At 34.5% G+C, this 17,698-nt stretch overlaps 1 long non-coding RNA gene across 2 annotated transcripts in view; it reads left to right on the top strand.

Moving 5' to 3' along the window:
• Window positions 1–7,670: 7,670 nt before the first annotated feature.
• Window positions 7,671–17,698, top strand: part of LOC118144460 (uncharacterized) — a 179,052-nt gene continuing 169,024 nt past the window's right edge. For both annotated transcript variants that reach the window (XR_013522346.1, XR_013522344.1), the window contains exon 1: window positions 7,671–7,848. This is a non-coding gene — a long non-coding RNA (uncharacterized LOC118144460). The remainder of the gene's footprint in view (window positions 7,849–17,698) is intronic.

Genomic DNA, 17,698 nt, shown 5'->3' with positions numbered 1-17,698 from the left:
TTTTGGGTCATCCTACAATCAATACACTTCTATCTATGACTAGATGTTTTTTAATTTCACAATTAATTTCTAAATAATTCTCAATCTTGATGTAGACTTTATTTTCAAAACAACTTGAAATTTAGGAGAATTTGTAAGTTTTGCTTGCATGATTTTTCTCATCTCACATCATACATAAAATCAAAGGGTGTTAATATTTAAATACACAAATTAAGAACAGTTAAATTCCCAGTGTCAAAAACAAGAGAAAGGCAGAATACATAATGAAAGCAATAAAGAAGTATGTTGGAAAAAAAACACTGACGACATGGGGGAAAAAAGCAAAAGTAAAAGGCCAACAACTTGGAAATTCTATAAAAGTGATACAGGAAATTTATGCTAAATGTATAAGGAATTCTTAAAAATGAATAGGATAAAAATAAAGTGCTTAATAGAAAAACAAGTAAATATGAAAACAAATTTAACAAAATAAAACTATAAAAATCAAGCTTTACCCTAACCATCAAATAACAGGAAGATGCCGTTTTGACACATTGGGTGACCAAATGTTGGCATGAGTCACACAATTATATTATGATCAGGGTTCAGGGATATGGTTCAGTGACCCATCCTGAATATCTGTTTTGTAAAATTTAATTTTAAGTTTTTATTTGTTTTTTAATTTTTTAGCAATGGGAACATATTAAATGTGTAAATAAAAGAAACATTACATTTATGAATATTTTAAGGCTTATAAACACAAATAGGAGAGACCATAATATGCAAATAGGCACAAAATTCCTGTGGGAATAATTTATCAGTACATACCAAATTCTTAATAATGTTTATAATATCTTTAAGCCTGATAATCACATATATAGAAATGTTTTCTGAATTTTAGCTATTTTCAAAGTAATATACTTTATAATTTTTAAAATTTGAATAATTTGTCTAAAATAATTAATGGAGTTAATCACAATTAATAAATTCTGTTATAACCATGAAATATATTACCATGTATATATGACATATTTTATACATCCATATTTATTGATATAAAAATTTTTTTGAAAATGTTTAAATAAAAATCATACTATATAACTAAATATAAAAAGTTATTTTATTTAAAATATTATAGCTAGGGGGAGAATTCTATAGATTGAAAGACCAGAAACATTTTCATTTGCCCCATCTCGGCCACAACTCTTAATAAATAAATATAGTCCTGTCTTTTATGGCAATGTTTCCTTATTTATCTATTTTATATCTACATATGCATCTTTAGACATGTTTAGTATTACACACGTTCTTTAAATTTGGTATATCTTAACCCTCCTCATTTATAGGTTCAAATGCCATCTTTTTCTTGCCACGTTTCAAACTGAAAAACACAATCCATTTAAATTGCAAATTTCCCCCATCTGGATTTTGCTAATTTTATGCTAATGATTTTTTTTCACTGTCCCCTATATCTTTTCTAATTTGGAAGAAATTAGATTTAGATTAGATATTTTTGGCAAGATCCCACATGATTTCTGTTTTTCTACCTTGTTTCTTTTTATGATGTTAGTTCTTCATCATGCTTAATGCCTAGATCCATTATTCATTGAGAATGGAATCCAATCATTTGTTACAGTTATTAACTGGGATACAAGGTGAAGTTTTCACTTTTCTTCATCTATTAATTGCGTATCAGAGTGTATACTTTTTATTATATACAAGTATTAATACTCATTTTATTAGTACATAACAATTAATAAAATACTAATAAAATTAACATTTGGAGAGAAAACAGAATAAATTGTTGGTCCTTCCTTTTATTTTACATATTACTAGATAATTTGTTACATCTCATCTTCTGAAAGTAACTAATTATATTTTAAAGTATGATTAGGAATTCATGCATTTAAACATAATTGATGGGTTTCCATTTGTGAATATAAATTTCACCCATTTTGGAGTTTAGATTGACCTATCTGTTTTCTATTAAGTTGTCTATCTTTGACTAGTAGCACATCTTTAAGTTGGATCCTGGCGCCTTTCGATGTTATACTAACAGACAAGATACTCCAGGTCTGTTCAGGTTATTTTTACTCTCAGGCCTGGAATCAGCCAGTTTTTCAAGTGGCCCTCACTTTCTTTAGTGTAAAAATGTACTGAAAGACTATGGGTGCTAGGAATGCTCAATTTGACCCATATTTTTTTCCTATGCTATGTTGTTGATGGAGTTAGAAAGAAAAAGACAGATAGAATAATTAATTGATCAATAGATGAATAAAATGATGAATGAATTCATTTTGATTTCCAATTCAAATTCATGACTACTCAACATCTTCTACTCCATAGCTATACTTTCTTCTTTTTGCCATTAGAATACTGATTTGGTAATAAAAATCCAGTATTCAGTAATTTCTCATTTGGCTTATTCTAAACCATATCCACAATGGTTACACTTCTAAAACTGAAATAACGATTGGGTATACTTAATTGTTTTGAATGTGTTCTTTTTTTGTCCCTAGCTATATCTATTTTTCCTATACCTACTTTGTCCTAGCATATAGCCTTTATACTCTATATTCTCTTTTCATTTAGTTTTATTTCTACATAGTTAATGATATACCCAAGGCTTATTTTCATATACTGATTTTTATATAAAATTAGATTTCTTGACTTTGAAAAGCCAGTTTGTACCAGAATAACTTTACAGAGGTCTCATATTTTTTTCCAGTTAGTATGTAAAAATATAAGATTATTCTGGTTTAATTTCCTTGCCTCACTTTTTTTTTGATTTGGATTTCAACACTTTAATTTCTTTTGAATATAAGTAACATTTTGCAAGCTAGGAAACATAATCAACCTAAGGCAATCTAGTCTTGTAGGGATCCAGGCTAAGTCTTGCAATCGTTAACAGAATGTCATCCTAATGCAAGGTGCTAGTAATAGAGTTATAGACTCTAGGTAATAACCACTTATCTCTGTTTTTTATTAGGAAATGGCCAAAAGTCTAGTCCTTAAAGAAATGATATTAAAAACATCTTAATCTACAAAGGACAGAATAACCCAAATTATATGTTGTCCAACCTTTTGGTGAACCAGGCAAATCAAAGCTGGCCAAGATTGGTAAACAGTAAATGTTTACATTTTGAAAACTTGCACTGTGGTTTTAAAAATTTCTGGTTGAATTAATTTACATTTCCACCAACAATGTAAAATGTTCCTATTTCTGTGCAACCTTGCCAGCATCTGTTGTTTCCTGATTTTTTAAATAAATGCCATTCTGACTGGCAGGAGAAGATGGTGTGGGGATTCCTCAAAAATCTAAAACTAGAAATACCATTTGACCCAGCAATCCCATTATTGGTGTAACCACCCGCCCCAAAAAATAATTTTATTACAGAAATACATGCACACATATGTTCATTGCAGCACTATCCACAATGGCAAAGACTGGAATCAACCCAAATGCCCATCAATGATAGACTGAATAAAGAAAATGTGGTACATATACACCATGGAATACTATGCAGCCATAAAAAGGAAGAAGATTATATTTTTTGAAGGTACATGGATGGAGCTGGAAGCCATTATCTTCAGCAAATTAACACAGAAACAGAAAACCAAACACTGCATGTTCTCACTTATAAGTGAGAGCTGAACAATGAGAACACATGGACACAGTGACAGGAACAACACACACTATTGGGGGCATTGGGTGGGGAGGGAGAGCCTTAGGAAAAATAGCTAATGCATGCTGGGCTTAATACCTAGGTTATGGTTTGATAAGTGCTGCAAATCACTATGACACATGTTTACCTAGGTGATAAGCCTGCGCATCCTGCACAGGTATCCCGAAACCTAAAATTAAAAAAACAAAGCCCCAGTTGTCAATAAGAAAGTGACTAAAAAGTATTACAGATGAACTCACACTGATATTTGATTTTATGATGATTTCCACTACAACATGAAGGTAAAGTTAAGTGTAGGGGATAAGTTACTTAGATATTTTAAAGATAAATTACTTACTAATAAGAAATTAGACACACTGCATTGTTTTACTTACTGCAAGAACAAATTCACAATGACGACTATTTAAAAGAAATGCTCAACTCTGAAGAGGGTGGTGGTGGCAATACTTTCCAATAAAGAATAAACTCCCATTTTCTCAGGCAATTAACATTGCTATTCTTCCATGATACATATTCATGTGGAAAAATTTGTCAGAAGCTTTTGCCAGAACCAGGAGATGAAAAGCAGAGCTTGTCCTAATTACCTAATTATAAGCTCAGTTAACATCTTTGGAATGGACCCATAAAATCTGGCAATTATTTTGTTAAACATCTGCAAACTGCACAATTCCTTAGCCCTTAGCTGCAGTTTCTGCTCAATATCTTAAAGCTGGGCGTAGTCCCACTGTGACTTCTCTTCAGGCCTGACATGAGTGCTAGTCATCAAAATCTGAAATGTCAGCATAAAAGTAATCCCAGCAGCTTTTGGATGCACAATAGGTAATGCTCTGGTAGTAAAATCCTGGCAGGAATACTAGAATGCCAATGACAGGATGGGATGGCATCATAACATGATGATACAGCTCGAGACAGAGCTTGCTCACGGGTGGCAGCAGAGATGCCTGAGACCACATGGCATAACCCATCTAACTGCCACTCCTCCTGCCCCAGAAGGCAACTCTCACTTTTTTTTTTTTTGAGACAGAGTTTTGCTCTTGTTGCCCAGGCTGAAGTACAATGGCACGATCTCGGCTCACAGCAACCTTTGCCTCCCAGGTTTAAGCAACTCTCGTGTGTCTGCTTCCTGAATAGCTGAGATTACAGGCTCGTGCCACCATGCATGGCTACTGTTGTATTTTTAGTAGAGACGGGGTTTCTCCATGTAGGTCAGGCTGGTCTCGAACTCCCGACCCCAGGTGTTCCTCTGGCTTCGGCCTCCCAAAGTGCTGGGACTACAGGCATGAGCCACCGTGCCCGGCTTCCTTACTTTTATGTAGACTTTTTTTTCTTCATTTAATTGCCCTTGTTAAGTTTTAATTAAATTCTCAGTAGTTTATTTTGCTTTCGCCCACTCAGTGAGGAACTCTTTTCTCAGTTTCAGTAATTCACAGGGACTAAATTGCTCTGATCCCTTCACACCTTCCTAACAGACAATTGTATTAGCTAGCTATAAAGTAGGCAAAACTCCCAGTTTTTGCTGCTGTTTTTAAACTGGCCCATTGTGAACCTTGTGTTCTCACATCTTAAGCTTCCATGTATACAAAGGTTGAGATAACACAGGGCTTGTAGCTGCCATATTTTCTCCCCACCCACCAGCATTTCAGGTTTGTAGGGATAACATGCAACCTAATTATATTGTAAATTTCATCCACGGATTTCATTTTACTATTTAATTGCTCTGTTTTCTTTATAAATATATTTGAGATTAAATATTATGTTACTGCCATCATTTTCCCAGAATCCCCTGTTTTTAAGTTGAAGCCAATGTTTTTTATGATGGAAGTTTGTTTTACTAAATAAAAATAACCTTCTTCTTCAGTGTTCCTATTTCAAGCTATTAGAAGTACTATACCGGCATCTTGTATATAAAGTAGAACACATTTTGGCAGAATCTATGCCAACCTATTAAATTAAAGGGAAAACAAAAACTAGAGCCAGAAACACTGCATCAGACATTTTAATACCAAGCAAGTATCTATTGGCTCTTACCACAAAAAATCTGCTCTGTAGACAAACTTCAATAAACCAAACTGACAGTTATTCAGTATCAGTCAGTTTAACTTCACCCAAAGAGCTAAAGCTTGTGATTTCTCTTAAGCAAGAAAAGTAGTAAAATAGTCAAGTCACTTTTGTTTAATGCAGTTCTGTATAAATTATTTTAAAAATGACTAACTGTTAGCTAAGAAATCAGTCTGCAATACTTCTTTCCCTGCCCAATACCTCCCCTTGCACAGTCTCTTTACATGACTCACTCCCTTCTTTGTTCAAAGTTGCTAATGAATGCATGTTAAAATGTTGTTCATTTATCAATAGTGGTATGGTAGACTAAATTTATTTTTCAATATTCTACAGAGGTTTACATCAACTTTGCATCAGAAAAGGTGAGGCTAAATAAGTATTTATTGATGGAATAAACTATTTAAGTATTGAAATATTATAAAATACATATCATTTTATCATGTCTTCCAATAGCAAAATAATTGGAAAATGCCTGTCAAGTGTGAAACTGTTAAATTATAATGTCTCTATGCACATATGAATAATGTAAACAGAAGTATGAAAATGACATGAGGAAAAAAGCAGGCAACAAAACAATTCAAAAGTATGTTTTATAAAAATATTTATTTCTGTATATTGTTCCATGTATATCTCTATGTATATGATTATTTACCTCTTTTTTTTTTTTAAAGACTAGCAATGTTAATCATGATATCTCTGATTTTGAAGATTTGGGCCTCATTTTTTAATAAAAAAATGTATTATTTTCAAATGTTCTATTTTCTTTTACGTGAGCATGTACTAACATATAGATTAACCTATTTTGTTAACATTTGAAAATACCGCTTTTACAACAATTTTCTATCATCTTTGGACTAAAATGTTAACTTACTCAGCTTTTTCCAAATAGCTTTCATGCTTATGTCCAGAGAGACTGCACAGAAAGGGTGCCATCGCCTAAGGCAGGATGACTATGGAAGGAATAACATTGGTAAAAAGTTTCTGTGACAGATGTTACAGATACGCAAGTGTGGAGCTTAGAAATATATGCCAAAGTGAGAAATAAATCATGCTATACATTGACAAAACTGTCATTTTAAAAGCTGACAGCGTGTATGAGCTGAGAGACATAATTACTATTTAGGATACAGTGATTAATTAATTATAAATTTTTCACTAAATAAAACATGTTAAGGACTAGTTACCATTAGCTTTTTTATGGTCTGCCTTTTTTATGGTCATCTGTCATGTCAACAAAAAGATGTTCAAGGGCTTCAACAAAATAACACACAAAGCCCTTCACTTGAAATTTAATCAAAATTTACTCTAAGTGACCAGGAAGTCAGTTGAAATTAATCCAGATTTGGCAACTATGGTATAATAAAATTGTTAATGAAACACTAAGACATGAAGTTAAGAGCAATGAGGAATATACATAAATAACTAAAAATATAGAAAGTAGCAAATCCCTTGAGAGATTATACGCAAAATTTATTTTAGTTTAGGAAATGGAAATTCCTTCCATTGCAAAAGACCAGGGATACATGAAAAAGAAGATTACAGTGGAACTGGACTTTATTGGGTAATGTGGATTTGAACACGGGAAGGATGTGAGTCGTTAGTTCAAAAACGACTGTAACCGGGTTTTTTTCTTGGATGCCGGTGATCGTTGTGGGTACTTGGCCTCCAACCTTTCAAGGAATAAGCGGTGGGGCCACTGCAGGTTGGCTGTATGCTTTTAAAAGTAAATAATGGACCCAAAAAGTGTTGCAGAAAGGTGATTTTATTTAGGTAGAGAAAAGAGAAGGAAAGCAGAAGAGAAAGGTTTCCATGAAGAGTGTGGGAAGTTGGAAATCCGGGGCAGGTGAGGAGCACGGACTTTTATCCTGGGAGAAACCCCCGCCTTCTCCAAGACCCTGGGCCAATGAACGGAGTTCCTCAGAACTTCCGCTGGAGTGATTGACTTTTAGTTTCTTCCTGCGCCCGGGAAATTCAAACATAAACCGTTTAGTCTCCGGGATGGAGAGAGATGGGAGTGGGGCATGGCACCAGAAAATTATTGCCCTTAGAGCTACGCCCCCTCATGGACCCGGAAAGAGAACACATTCCTTCAAGACCACAGGGGAAAATACATAGGATGGATGAGGTGAGATGTTTGCACTTTTCACAGGTCCCCGTGAGAGCAGCAGGTTTTTTCAGGGGAGCATTGGGTTACTCAGCCAAACAGTTTGATTAGTCTAGACTGGGTGTGCTTTCAAATGTATAGATGTTTTCACCATCCTCCACCAAATGGATAATTGTTCTTTACAAATCCAACCCAATTATCATAAGAGAAATGCATAATATATTGCTTAAAACTTAACTTTAAAAATTTAGTAGTAGTTGTCTGATATTCAAAATAATTTTCAAGTAGAATTTCTTAATAACTAGATCTGATGATTACACACTATCCTATAAGAAAAGATTCCGACAGGTAGGAAAATTAACAATTCATTAAGTAAACCAAGTATTTAAAAATGTAATTTTCTTCATATAATGAGAATCCTCATTTAAAAATATGATTATAAGACAGAGACTGCAAATCAATACCAATTAACTGTAAAGAAACTATATATAATTGAAAGATGTATATATAATTGCTTAAGATGTACATGTATTCAGAAGATATAAAAAGATATTTAAAGTGCTCCAGTTTGGTCAACAAAGTGTAGTTTTTGAACACATTCACTTTAAAAAGCATTATTTCTCAAAATGAATTTGTATTAGTAATTAGTAAACACAAATGTGTTCTACATATTTGCAGATTGATGTATGCTGCATATGAACATATCTTAGCACATATATATATTCTTAGACCTGTTACTTATTTCTGGTTCATGCTTATACCAATGTTAATATTAAATTGCTAAATATACAAAACAAGAAAATAATTCAATAAATATTTAATATAGAAAAGTTAAATATTATCTGTTTTCAGTTTATATTACATTTAACATTTTATGTTTAGCTTGTTCTGACAAGTCTTTTGTCTCTCAATGTAATCAAGTTCTTCCTTTCTGAGTTTTTTCTTTTTCTTAGAATGATTGCATAGACTATGTAAATTATTGTAAGCTCACAGTCAGAAATCTACAGGAAATTAAAACAGAGCTAAAGAAAATCAGGCAAAAAAGGGAGTAAATTTGGGAAAAAAGAAACCCATTATAAAGACCCATTTTCATTACTTTTTCCTGTCTCATCACTGTCTGTACTTAGCATATCCTCCCCCCACTTTTCATTCTTTGAAAATGAACTCAAATGGCATTTTATAAATAATATTTTTATTTTCTGTTCTCCTGGAATGTGAGAGTCAGGCATCAGACAAATGACATTTGTGTGTAATCCTTGCAGTTCTAACTTTTCACTGTGGCATGATATTTTGCCTATCAAGTCACTATTCTATCCTAAGAGAGGTAAGTGTTTCTGCCTTAGGAATGTCTGTAAGAATTTAATAAGCTGAGATATAATACATAATAAGCTAAGAATGATTACATGTTCTACCATCATATTCCTATGTTGTTCTATAAATCCTTTAACTTTCCAGTCTCTGTCCTCTGATTTTTTTCCCTTAAATGTACTTCAGTCAGATTTTTCCCCAAACATTGAAAATTTTCTTGACAGGGCCATCAACTGCCACTATGGCTAAATTCAATGTTATTTCTCAGTTCTCATCAAATTGCAGCTCTGTTTGACACAATTGATGACTCCCTCCCTACAAGAACTTTTCACTGTCTAGCTTTCAAGGCCACACACCACCACTGATGTTTCCCTTCTTCAATTACTGACGACACCTCTTCAGTCGCACTCGCTGGTTTCTCTATATCTTCAACTCTTTAACATGGAAGGTGTCAAGGCCCACTGGCTCTCCTTTGTCTATTCTTGCTCCATGATAATCGCAAGAAGCTTTATGCAGAAGATGCCCATATTTGCCTCTACTATGAATATAATACTTGTAGATCCAATTGCCTACTGATATGGACTGTGTGTCAGCCCAAACATCATCTTGAATTAATCCCCACATGTTGTGGAAGAGAACAGGTGTAGATAACTGAATCATAAGGGCAGCTTCCCCCATCCTGTTCTTATGATATTGAGCTAGTTCTCATAAGATTTGATGGGTTTTTTAAGGGGCTTCCCCCTTTGCTGAGCACTCATTCTTCTCCTGTCACTATGTGAATAATAATGTATTTGCTTTCCCTTCTGCCATGATTGTAAGTTTTTTGAGGCCTTCCCACTCCTGAAGAATTGTGAGTCAATTAAACCTCTTTTCTTTATAAATCACCCAGTATTGAGTATATCCTTATAGAAGCGTGAGAACAGACTGATACAGTCAATTGGTGCCAGGTGGAGGGTGCTGCTTTATGTAAAGATACCTGAAGATGTAGAAGTGACTTTGGAACTGAGTAATAGGCAGAGGTTGAAACAATTTGGAGGGCTCAGAAGAAGACAGGAAAAAGGGGGAAAGTTTGGAGCTTCCTAGAGACTTGTTGAATGACTTTGACCAAAATGCTTATGGTGATATGGACAATGAAGTCCAGGCTGAGGTGGTTTCACATGGATATGAGGAATTACTTGGGAAGTGGAGTAAAGTAGACTGGCGGCATTTTGCCACTGCCCTAGAGATCTGTGGAACTTTGAATTTGAGAGAGGTGATTTAGGGTAGCTGGTGGAAGAAATTTCTAAGCAGCAGAGATTTCAAGAGGAAGCAGAGCATAAAGGTTTGGAAAATTTACAGCCTGATGATGCAAGAGAAAAGCAAACCTCACTTTCTGAGGAGAAATTCAAGCCTGCTGCTGAAATTTGCATAGGTTACGAGGCATCAAATGTTAATAACCAAGACAGTGGGGAAAATGTCTCCAGGGTATGTTAGAGACCTTCACTGCAGCACCTTCCATCACAAGCCTGGAGGCCTACAAGAGTAAATGGCTTCATGGGCCAGGCCCAGGGCACCCCTGTTGTGTGCAACCTCAGGATATGGTCCTTTGCATCCCAGCTGCTTCAGCTCCAGCCATGGCTAAAAAGGACCAAGGTACAGCTCAGGCTGTTGCTTCACATGGTGCAAACTCCAAGCCTTGGCAGCTTCCACATGGTGTTGGGACTGCAGGGGGACAGAAGACAAGAATTGAGATTTGGGAACCTTTGCCTATGTTTCAGAGGATATATGGAAATGCCTGCATGTTCAAGCAGGAATGTGGTGCAGTGGCAGAACCCTCATAAAGAACCTCTGCTAGGGCAATGCAGAAGGGAAATGTGGGGTTATAGCCCCTACACAGAGTCCCTACTGCCTAGTCGAGCTGGAGAAGAGGCCCACCATCCTCCAGACCCCAGAATGGTAGATTCATCAACAGCTTACACTGTGCACCTGGAAAAGCCACAGACACTCAACCCCAGCCATGAAAGCGGCCTGGAGGGGGCACCTATAACCTGCAAAGCCACAGGGCTGGAGCTCCCTAAGGCTCTGGGAGCCCACTTCTTGCATCAGAGTGCCTTGGATGTGAGACATGGAGTCAAAGGAGATAATTTTCAAACTTTAAGGTTTAATGACTTCCCTATTAGATTTTGGACTTGCATGGGGCCTATAGCCACTTTTTTTGGCCAATTTTTCCCATTTGGAACAGGTGTATCTACTCAGTGCCTATGCCCCCATTATATTTAGAAAGTAATTAACTTGCTTTTGATTATACAGGTTGATAGAAGGGACTTGCCTTGTCTCAGATGAGACTTTGGACTTAGACTTTTGAGTTAATACTGGAATGAGTTAAGACTTTGGGACTGTTGGAAGGGCATGATTGTGTTTTGAAATGTGAGAATATGAGATTTGCAAGGGGACAGAGCAGAATGTTATGGTTTGGCTGTATCCCAACCCAAATCTCATTTTGAATTGTAGTTCCCATCATCCCCACATGTTGCGGATGGAAACAGCTGGAGATAATTTAATCATGCAGCAGTTCCCCCCACTCCACCATGTTCTCATTATAGTGAGTTAGTTCTCACAAGATCTGTTTGTTTTATAAGGGCTTCCCCTTTGACTGAGCACTCATCCTTCTTTTTCCTGCCACCATGTGAAAAAGGACCTATTTGCTTCTCCTTCTGCCATGACTGTAAGTTTCCTGAGGCTTTCCCAGCCCTGCAGAACTGTGCACTAATTAATCCTCTTTCCTTTATAAATTACCCTGTCTTGGGTATGTCCTATAGAGGTGTGACATAAAATTTTCCACCCCATTTTTTTCTAATAGTCTTCCACACACCTCAGTTGATGGTAACAATATCCCTCTAGTTGCATAGGCCCAGGTATCTCTTTTTACCTTCTCTGTCTCACATACCACATTAAATTCACACACTGGCTGCCCTTTAAATATATATACAGAATCAGGCATTTACTTACCCAACCACAACTTTCTCTCTTCTCCAGGTTTTCTAATAGCAAAAGCCTTTAAAACAGCACCTCAACATATTTGGACTATATTTCTTCTTTTCTAAAAAAATTTACAGTGCTGTCTCATATCATTCACTTTAATATATTTATGAAATATGGAAAGTTCCCACACATATGTTCCTTAATTCTTTGATGTTCCCTCCTTTGAACTTCACTTACACAGCACGTTTGCCATATTGGCTTCCTTGCCTAAATTTTGAGCTTGCCAAGTAGATTCCTACCCCATGGCCCTTGCACTTTCTTTTCTCTCTGCCTATGGTGTTCCTCCACCTATGCTAGTACAGGCTAGCATCTCCATTCACTTTAAGTCTTTGCTCAAATATAAGTTTCTACATAAGGATGCCCCATCATGACGACCTTATTTTAACTTACGGCACTCCTTATTTCCCTTTCCCGCTTTAGTTTTCCCCATAACACACGTAACTTATTTTGGATTTACTCTGCTTTATCTCATTAGAATATAATCACTGTGAAGCCAATGATTTTTCTCTATCCCCACCCTGATCAAACTATCCTAACAACCTAGAACGGTAGAACAATATTTGGCATATAGTAGCCTCACAGTAAATATTTGAATTGAATTGCATTGAACTGAATCGAATGCCTTCTTTAAATATTGTGTTAGCCTGCTTGGGGCACCATAAAAAATATGTCTGCTTAAACAACAGAATTAATTTTCTCATGGTGCTGGAGGCTAGAAGTCCAAGATCAAGGTTCCAGCTGGTCTGGTTTCTTGTGAAATATTTCTCTTTGCTTGAATATTGCCATTTTCTCCCTATGATGTCCACACATGGGCTTTCCTTGGTATATGCATGAGAAGGAGAAATAGAGAGTGAGAGAATAGAAGTGAGTGAGCTCTGGGGTCCCTTCTTAAAGGTGTAATCTAGAGAGGTGTGTTAAAATAACTGCAAAATTGAGGACCAATTTTGTGTGAATGTGCAGATAAATGCTAGGTTTTGATGCTCATTATATTAGCTCAGAATAAAAACTCACTGCTCTAGAGGGCTCAGAAACAGCCTTTTATAAGTACCTCATTCACTTATTCTATAGTACACAAGGGAATGTCTATTAATACATATTTTACTTAACGGGACACTCTTTGCCTTCCATTTTCCCTGCCTTCCACTAAGCACAAACCTCATATGCATTTAATAGAGAGTTAAAGCAAAATCTATTTTTGTGCTTGATGTGGCAGGCTGAATTACCAAGAATTAAATGTGGCAGAATAACATATTGAGAAATTTAATAACTGTCTAGTTTTTCTTTTGCCATAGCACCAGAAAATGGAGAGAATGTTATTTTCTTTTACTTTCCATTTGCATCAGCATAGCTCTGATTTTGTGTCCTTGAGTTTTGGGATTCCTTTATTTCCTGGGAAAGGAGGCAGGGGAGAGATCTTTGGGAGTGTGTGAGCAATGGAGGAGAAGTTGTCAGGCAGAATATGCAAATAATACATATTAAAAAGTAAAATCCTCGATGTCTCCCTCTACCCATTCCAATATTTTGAAGAAATCCGATTCAATGATAGGTCCCTGAAGTATCTTTCTGTCTACTTATTTAATCATCTTTGTCTTTTTGGATTTTAATGTAAGTATGGAAATGTTTCTGCATAATCCCATATGGTAGTCAGAATCCGTATGTAGTAGTTTTTGAGGACTTAAAATGTGCCTAGTGCAACTGAGGAACTAAATTTTTACTTTTATTTAATTTTAATTAACTTAAAATTAAATTTAGATAGTTAATGTAGCTTGTGAGCACCATATTGTACAGTGAAGTTCTATGGGAGAAATTTGTTTAATTTTATGAAATGTTACTGTGAAAAAAATCATGAAAAAACATACTTTCAAGGCAGTTAAAAGAGATGTAGAGACCCATGCTTTGGATTATAAGTTAATAAGAACAAATAAAAAATGAGAAGATGGCAGTGGTTAAGCCCAAAATTAAGCACAAAAAATATACATTGATTATTTCAAAATGCTAAAAACGTACCTTGATTACTTAGTAACAGTGGGATATACAAAGTTTTCTGAAACAAGGATGCTACAGAAGGTCTTTATTTCATAATGTTTTACAAAATCTCTAAAAATACTGATATTGTTCAATCCCTAATCATCTATATGTTATAAAATAATGTTACCAGTATGGAACAATATCAGTATTTTTAGAGATATTGTAAAATATTACGAAAGCGTTCATATCTATCTCAGACTCTGAAAATTCACAAGATGCAAGTACATGAAATGTAAAATTTTGACTGACTTACAAAATATGATAATATTTTCTCTCCTTGAGTTGACTATGAAAACTCTGCTTGCTTATTTTTGTCAACTTCATCAAATATTAGATGGTTGTAGGTTTGCAGCCTCTGTGAATAGTGCTGCAGTGAACATACAAGTGCATGTGTCTTTTTGGTAGAAAGATTTTTTCTTCTTTTGGATATTTTCCCAATTTCTATACAAGTTGGACAGAAAGTGCAAATCATGGAGAGGGGAATAGATTTTTTTCAATTAGAACATAAATCTGAGATTAATATTCAGGGCTCAGTACTTTTTTGAGATTGCAGTTTTGCTTTTCTTCAGCATCATACATTTAGCAAATTTTTTAGGTAATAAAAATAAAATCATGATATAGCTGTTGAATTACTCTGTTTTCTTGAAAACTTTCTGAAAAATAAGCTCATATAAAATTTCTAAATAATGCTGATATATCTACAGAAAATAGCTTGAAAAGTTCTTATGTAACTTGCAGATAAGTTTAACCTTTTAAATGTAATATTACGTTTATAATTTAAACTTAGCTTTATTTCACACATATATAATTACAAATGAGTTTGCTTTAAGATTTCTAAAAAAGTCAAGGTGTTTCATGTTAAGCATTATGGATATAAATATCTGAAATTAATTTAGTAAAATCTAAGACTTTTATCTCTTCCAGAAATTATCCTCTACCATTGTACATTTACATGAAATATGTCAATAAAATCTCTAGTTATACACTTTGAAATTTTACTAAAAAAATTCAGAGTAAATGCAAAATATTTTATCTTACTTCAATATGTATGTAAGTATTCCATTTTGGAAAGAATTTTTGTTTAGATAAACTTTGTGTATTTCACTGTATACTGTATTTGTCTCCCACTAGTTAGCAAGAGTTATGGAGTAAGCTCGCTATGACGTAATACATCAATTACTTTTCTTGGTGTACCAGTATCTCCCTTCATCTTGTGTTTGGACAGTACTTCTGCTGCTGCTGCTGCTGCTGCTGCTGCTGCTGTGTGTGTGTGTGTGTGTGTGTGTGTGTATGTCTATATGTCTGTGTATGTGCTTGCAAGTAAACAAATCTGTGGAGACTAATGAAGGTGTAGATTTTTCTGTTGTGCTAATTCAATACAAATTTTAGAACTAAGCATTTACAGAGAAGCAATTCAAGACGTTGCAGGTAAAGTCTTTTTACATCATGTATTATAGAACAAATTAAATCCAGTGTTAAAGTTGACTGACCACAATATAATGTATCTCAATAAGGTAAGAAATAAGCCTGACTAGGCTAACTTTCTGAAAAGAATACTACTTATCTCATTTGCCTTCCATAGGCAAATTTTTACTTTTCCTTTTGTTTTCGTGTTTTTTTCAACTCTTAGTTTAGATTCAGAGGGTACATGTGCAGGACTGTTACCTGGTTATATTGAGCATTGACTGTTTTTCCATTTGTTTGTACCATCTATGATTTCTTTCATCCGTGTTTGATAGTTCTCCTTGTAGAGGTCTTCCAACTTCTTTGTTAGGTTCATTCCTAGATATATATTTTTTTCTATTGCAGCTATTGTAAATGGGATTTCATTCCTAATTGGACTCTCAGCTTGAATGTTATTGAGGTATAACAGTGCTACTGATTTTTGTACCTTGAGTTTGTATCCTGAAACTTTCTTGAAGTTGTTTATTATTAGTTCCAGGAGACTTTTGTGCATGTGTTTAGGGTATTTCTAATTACAGAAGTATGTAGTCAGTGAAGATTCTTATTTGGATGCCTAGTTCTTTCTCCTGCCTAATTGCCCTGGCTAGGACTTTCAGTACTATGTTGAATAGGAATGGTGAGAATAGACATCCCTGTCTTGTTCCAGTTCTCAAGGGAAATGCTTCCAGCTTTTGCCCATTCAGTGTAATGTTGGCTGTGGGTTTGTCATCCATGGCTCCTATTATTTTGAGGTATGTTTCTTTGATGTCTTCTTTCGTGAGTGTTTTTATTGTTAAAGGATGTTTATTTTATCAAAGTCTTTTTCTATGTTTATTGAGAGATCATATAGTTTTGATTTTCAATCCTGTATGGTGTTGAGGGTTTTTGCGTCTACATTCATCAGGGATATTGGCCTGTAGTTTTCTTTTTTTTGTTGCGTCTTTGCCAGGATTTGATATCAGAGTGGTGCTGGTTTCATAGAATGAGTTACAGAGGATTCCTTCCTCCTTAATTTGTTGGAATAGTGTCAGTAAAATTGGTACCCATTCTTCTTTGAATGTCTGGTAGAATTCAGCTGTGAATCCCTCTGGTCCAGAGCTTCTTTGGGTTGGAGGATTTTTGTTACTGATTCAATTTCAGAACTCAATATTGGTCTTTTCCATGTTTCAAGTACTGCTTGATTCAATTTTGAGAGATTGTGGTCCCTGGGAATTTATCCATTTTGTCTAAATTATCTAGTTTGTGTTAATAGAGGTGTTTGTAATAGTCTCTGAGGCTTTTGTATTTCTGTGGAATCAATTGTAATGTAACTTTTCTTATTTCTGATTGGGACAGCATTTTTAAGCAAAGTTCTGGATGGGCCATATCAGTTCATGAATGTACTTTATATTATTTGAATGGATTTTAAATTACCAGAAATTTGTAGAAATTTAAAATTGTTTATATAATTGATTATATATATATAATATATATAAAAAGAATATATGTCACATATTGGTAATAAATATATTACCAATCAGCTTGTGCTGATCATCTATGATGATTATCCTAAATGTTGAGATTACTCCTTTGTTTTTTAAACATATAATTTTACCAGATAAAGTAAAACTAAATGTTAAAATGGCTTTTAGAATTAACAGCTATCAGTATTACATAGTAAAATTAAACACTTAGATTTATACTCTGATTTTGCCATACTGTCTCTGTCTTTGGACATTTTCAGTCTGAATTAAAAAACAATAAAAAATAAGAAAGTGTGGGAGGCATTGTTATAGGAGGTAACTTCTATATAGCAGTTTTGTGAAGATTAAATAGATAAAGTGCATATAAAATGCACAGTGCAATGCCTGGTGCTTCCTGGATTTTAAAAATCATTATTATTACTATTAGTCATATTACCACTATTATTATAATTATCACATGTTGCTGTATATGTGTGATTGTTGATTATAATTTATTAATGAGTAAATCAACATAGTTTAATTGAAAGATTTGTCTTAGTTCTTAGATAATAATATGTTTTTTCTGTTATATATTAACATTTTAATTAATTGTTTCTTCAATGATTTTA

Source organism: Callithrix jacchus, chromosome 9 (assembly GCF_049354715.1).
Source record: "Callithrix jacchus isolate 240 chromosome 9, calJac240_pri, whole genome shotgun sequence".
In the NCBI taxonomy this organism is placed as follows: Eukaryota; Metazoa; Chordata; class Mammalia; order Primates; family Cebidae; genus Callithrix; species Callithrix jacchus.
Note: the sequence above shows the minus strand (reverse complement) of the source record. Positions and strands in the feature narration are given on the sequence as shown.